The sequence below is a fragment of the Pelodiscus sinensis genome, chromosome 2, assembly GCF_049634645.1.
Source record: "Pelodiscus sinensis isolate JC-2024 chromosome 2, ASM4963464v1, whole genome shotgun sequence".
Lineage (NCBI taxonomy): Eukaryota > Metazoa > Chordata > Testudines > Trionychidae > Pelodiscus > Pelodiscus sinensis.
In genome coordinates, this window is record NC_134712.1 from 243,278,692 (window position 1) to 243,284,334 (window position 5,643).

The following is a 5,643-nucleotide window of genomic DNA, read 5'->3' on the forward strand; positions in this document are numbered from 1 at the left end:
CCCCCTCTCCCCTCCGCAGCAGACCAGGGAGACGCGGAGCGGCTTTTCTCAGCAGACACCTCAGCTTGAGAATAAAGGACTGAGGGAAGTGAGGTGTGGGAGAATAAAACTGAGCTCTGGAGAAATGTTTGGCTAGAGTTTCCCCTACAATATGTACCAGTTCCGACTTACATACAAATTCAACTTAAGAACAAACCTATAGTCCCTATCTTGTACGTAACCCGGGGACTGCCTGTATATGGAAACCAGACTTTTCCACCATCCGATGACTGTAAAGGGGCATTTTTCTGAGCTATTCCTACTTTAGACAACAAAGTGGCTGTATAGATATAAAAATCCACCTTACAATTTGAAGAACCATTTAGTGCATGGTTGGTATAGGTCGGGGTTGGCATATGTCGGGGTTGGCAACCTTTTCAAACCAAAGAGCCAAACTACATCAAAATTCAGAACAAGTGGTCAACAAAGAGCTGTATAAGAATGCCCATTTGCATGACTGAAAATATACAACTTAATATTATAGATAATTGACATGATGGTTAATAACAGCATACATGAAAGGTACTCAGACTTTATTTAATGGACTTTTGCTGCTGCATCTTTTTGTACGTTTCTTTGACATTTACAACCTAACTGATCAAGTCCAACTTCATGCACGCATTCAGGCTGGTTTCTGTCAATCTTATGGCAGGGGCCTGAGGATGTGGGGGTGCAGGAGTCAGGATTGGAGTGAATGAGGGGTTCAGTGCAGGGGGTTAGGGTGTGTGGGAGGTGCAGGAGGCAGGGCAGTAGAGTAGGTGTGAAGTAGAGTAAGTAGGGGGGCCTGGGGCCAGATTACCTTACCTGGCCAGGTCTGGTCTGCTGCACCCAGGCAACAGTGGCTGGATGAGGGACCAGGCCAGCATCACTGCAGCTGGATTGAGGCCTCCCCTCCTACCTTTGCTGCAATGCTGCCAGCCAGGATTGCAGCTGGGGACAGGACGCTGCCCAGCTCTGGCACACAGAGGAAGCTGCCTGCCACGCCTGCCCCGGGAACAGCTGGGCAAGCTCTGGCACACAGCTGGGGGGAAGCAGCTCTGTGGCCCAGGCAGTGCCAAGGACTGACTGCCCTGGGCCCCACCTCTTCTGAGGGAGTGAACCTGTCTCCCCTTGCTCTGGGGCCTGTGGCCCCCCTGCATGTGGAGGCGGGCTGGGCATGGAGGGGGTCTGGATAGTAGGGAGAGTGCAGGAGCTGGCTGGGCGTCTTGGCAGGACGTGTGTATGTGAGGAGGATGGGAGTTCAGGAATGAGGGAGCACTGCCTCCAGGCAGTGTGTCTGTGCTCTGTTGTTCCCCTGGGGGCTCTCTCCCCCCACCAGCAGGAAGATGCCTCTGCTGGGACCTTGGGGAGTGGGACTTGGATCCCAGATTCCGGAGGATGGAGCCTTATCCATTAGGCCATTGTGACCCCTCCCACCTCTCTACCTTCAGCTGCTTATCCATTAGGCCAGGGGTGCGCCGGGCTGGCCACCATTTTGTCTTCCCAGCTCGGCGTCCGATGTGTGCACAGCAGGAGCAGGGGCTGGAGGAGTGGTAGGGGAGCAGACCGACGCTTGAAAATAAAGGGGGCTGAAAAAAATGGGATTTTCTGTTTTGTTTTGGGGGGTTTTTTTGTTCAACCAAAATTTTCCTGGCCCTGGGGGACACAAATTAAAAAAGGTTGAGCACCGCTGCATTAGGCCACTGGGACCCACTCCACCTCCCTACCTTTAGCTGATGCCTTATCCATTAGGCCGATGCCTTATCCATTAGGCCATCTACCCCCACCTTCAGCTGGCTCCTGCAGCCAGCGAGGCCAAGTGGGTCAGTGTAATCATAGTCTTCAAGTGAGCTCTCACCATTACCTTGATACTAGCCTGTAGCACACTCTTAAAAGTGCCGCTTAGGTTTTAGCCAAGCAGCACCAGTTACGAACAAGCTTTTCCTCTTGCACTGCTGCGTAGCCAGTAAAGCCATCGGAGGGACACTGTGCCCACTCAAAGGCAGTGCCGTGCAGCTCAGCAAGGACACCAGCTCAGACATTTTGCTGCTGTTTTATTGGACGTTCTTGCCCTGTTTACAAGTGCAGGTCAGCGGGCATGGGAACCACTTCTGGCAGGAGCTCTCAGGGACTGCAGAAGGGCTCTGGACAGCTCCTGATGAGCCTGAAAGGACCAGGAGCCTGGTGAGGTTTGCAGCCCCAGAGCACAGGCCCAATGCACACATGGGGGCGGGGATGGGCCCAGCCCACAGGGCAGGAAGAGGCTCTGGAGGATGCAGGCCCGCAGGACCCAGTGCTGGGAGCTTAGACATGGCTTCATTTCATCCACATCAGACATTCTAACCCGTGTAAGGAGAATCATCACGGCAGCTGGTGCTAGCAGGTCAGACCCTGACCATGCTGCCAATATTTATAGTTCAGGTTCCTCAACAAGCACTGTGCCGTCTCACCAGCAACCCATAAAAGTAAGGCCTGGGACCCGTGCCAGTTTGATGTCAGCGGCTGGTCCTCATGCACTCTGTCCCATGAGGCAGGATGGAGAAGGAGGAGGGACCAGGGTTACATTGGGCCAACTAGGCCCAAACTGGGGCATGCAGGGCCTGCTTAGGCTGGCCTTGGTCAATATGCATCTAGTCCCCCTGAGATAAGACTTGAGCTCAGAAAGGCTGAGATGACCTCAGTAGCAGGGCCTCGGTTTGGAAGCAACCTGGGTTTAACATTGGAGAGCCTGGCTGTGCCAAGCCTGTCTGAGTCAGACAGCCCACCTGGGACCAGTGGGTGTTTGCTCAGATTTACCAACTCCAAACCCAGTGATCATTGCCCTCTTGCCTCTAAGCAGAGGCACTTACCCTGCCTGCTTTGTGTAAACTGGTGAAATGCCAGCTCTGAGAGGCTGGGACATATGCATTGTAATAGGCATGAACTTCAGGATTATGACAAGTAATTGAGGAGAGGCATAAATCCCAAATATTGAACTGCACAGTAGTACACTGACAATTCAGAATTCTGCTTCCTAGATAAATTATATTCTCCCAAAGGCATTTTCTCTTTTACCTTATTTCCTATGAATTCACCTCATCTCTGTGATCTGCTTAGAACAGAGGTCTACTCATTCTCTGAAGAATATCCATGATCAGGTCTTTATGTGGCTGCTAACCAGTGTGATTTTGTTTTTGTTTTTGTATGAATTTAAGGCACCACACACACCTAAATAAATGTGAAAAACAGTAAGGTTGTGTTTTGCCTTCTCTTGCTAATCTTCATCAGCAGTTGTACATGTTATACAATTCTACTACTATGGCCTCCGATAAAAGGTCATTTTTGTGTGGTTATCAAAATGTTGATTTTGTCTCAGTGCTTTTTACTATGATGGGAAAACACCAGCCATAGCCTGCCATGCATTTTCTTCCTGACTTTTAATGATATTATTCAAGTTCTCTTTCTATTTGATTTTTTGCTTCAACCTATCTTTTTTTGAAAATAGCACTTAAATTAAAAGATTTGATACATTACTTGTGTTCATTAAATCAAAAACATTTGTAATGTCTAGGTAATACATTTCCTTGTCTCGACATCTATTATTAATAGTCTGACTTGGAAAACTATCATAAGGGTACAATAACCTGCAATTCTGACTTCATGCTAATATAGTAAAAATTGCTCTATGCCAAGTTTGGGGGATACTTGCGTGAGTTGGGGCTACTCAGCCTGAATTAGGCTGGCCAAATCAGTCTTTTAGGGATATGCCTCTGTTGAATACTTCTCTCTTCCATGCCATATGAAAGAACATTATTCTCATCCAGAGGATTATAATAATTGCTATAGTAACGGCAACAATTATAAACCTCTCTAAATGGGAGTTTTGTACCTTTGGCTTTATTTCATTATTATGCTGATGTATTTTGATTATTTTGGATACAAACATTAGAGTTGTTAGTGCTACAAAACATTTCAATACCACTCTTAGCTTGCACTATGCTTGGCACGTATAGGTAAGGAAAGTGTCCTGTGCTAATAATCACCCACTGTAAATAAGAAATGACAATACAGCACAAGACAAAATGCAGGACAACAGAGCAATAGAGAGAGGGCCTGAGGGCTGCTAATGGTGAAGAAAGAGAGGAAGTATTTCTGAGAGTAGAGAAAGGGCTCTTGAGGGAAGAATACAGACAGCAGCAATATAATATGTAAGCAGGGGCTGAACTGCTGCTTGCTGTCAGCCAGCTGAAAGGAGGGGTGGGTGTGCCCACTACAGTTGTTTAGCTCTACAAGGTAATTAACTGTTAACTGTTGACATGTAAACACTGCTCAGGAGAGAATCCAAGGTGTGGCTATGTAAATCCCATTCAGCCAGGGCTGATGGAGGGTCAGTGTTGGAATGGAATGTAGAGAATTGTATATAATTTGGGACTGTTGTGGGGGTCACTAATCATGCTACCCCTAAATGTGGGAACTGTCAAACATGCCACCAGTGCTTGCAGGAGAGACACCACCATCATGGAAAGAGGTCTCGGAAGAACAAGCCTCCCCCCTTCCAGAGTTGAGTAGCCAGAGCTGGGGGAAAGGGTTAAAGGACTTGAGTCAGCCTGCTTCACACCTACCAGGTGTGAGCTATAAGACTGGCCCAGCCTGCACCTTTCCCCCTTTGTTTTAAGGACAGACCTAAAGCAGACTCCCTGAGGAGTCTTTTTGTTTACTAGTCCAGTGAAAGCTGGATTCATTTGAGAGCTGAAATCACTGGTTTGGCTGAGAGTTGAAATCACTAAGCTGAAATCACTGGTTTGGCTGAGAGCCAGACCTACTGCAGCCAGTAGAGTGGCAGCAGGCGAGGAGCGGCGACTAGCGGTGTGGCGTGGTGCGGCGGCAGGCGAAGAGCAGCCATCAGCGGCGTGGCGTGGAGTGGCGGCAGGCGAGGAGCGGCCATTAGCAGCGTGGCGTGGAGCAGTGGCAGGCAAGGAGCGGCCATTAGCGGCGTGGCGTGGAGCGGCGGCAGGCGAGGAGCGGCCATTAGCGGCGTGGCGTGGAGCGGCGGCAGGCGAGGAGCGGCCATTAGCGGCGTGGCATGGAGCGGCGGCAGGCGAGGAGCGGCGACCAGTGGCGTGGCGTGGAGCGGCAGCAGGCGAGAAGCGGCGACAGGTGCCCAGCGGAGCGTCCAGAGGTGTGGGACGAGACAGCTGGTGAAGCGTAGCGGAGTTTCGTATAAGGTGCCCCCTATCTATCTCCCCACCCCCATTTCTACCCAGGTTGGGAGGTGAAACCCTGCGGGTGAACTTTGGGACTCTGGGTGGCACAGAGACTTTTGGGGAGTCGGTGGACTTCGGGCGAATCTTGGCCGGGGTGGGGGCTCATGTTTGGGTTATGAACTCTGTTTGTGGTGTTTTCTCCAAGCTAATGCCATATGAATTCTTCCTCTGTTTCATTAAATGTTCTTTCCCTACACTCAGACTCAGTGCTTGCGAGTGGGGAAGCATTGCCTCTCAGAGGCGCCCAGGGGTGCGTGAATTTCCCAGATCACTGGGTGGGGGCTCGAGCCGGTTCTTTGTGAGATTGACCCCAAGATATTGAACCCAGCCCTGGTTCCTGCCAGGCCTACCCGGCAGAAGGGCTACATTTTGGGGGCTCGTC

The 5,643-nt window shown here is 50.3% G+C and overlaps 1 non-coding gene across 1 annotated transcript; it reads right to left on the reverse strand.

Moving 5' to 3' along the window:
* Positions 1–1,892: 1,892 nt before the first annotated feature.
* LOC112546866 (small nucleolar RNA SNORA76) lies at positions 1,893–2,027 on the reverse strand. The gene has a single exon (XR_012902163.1). It is a non-coding gene; the product is annotated as a small nucleolar RNA SNORA76 (small nucleolar RNA).
* Between the last annotated feature and the right edge of the window lie 3,616 nt (positions 2,028–5,643).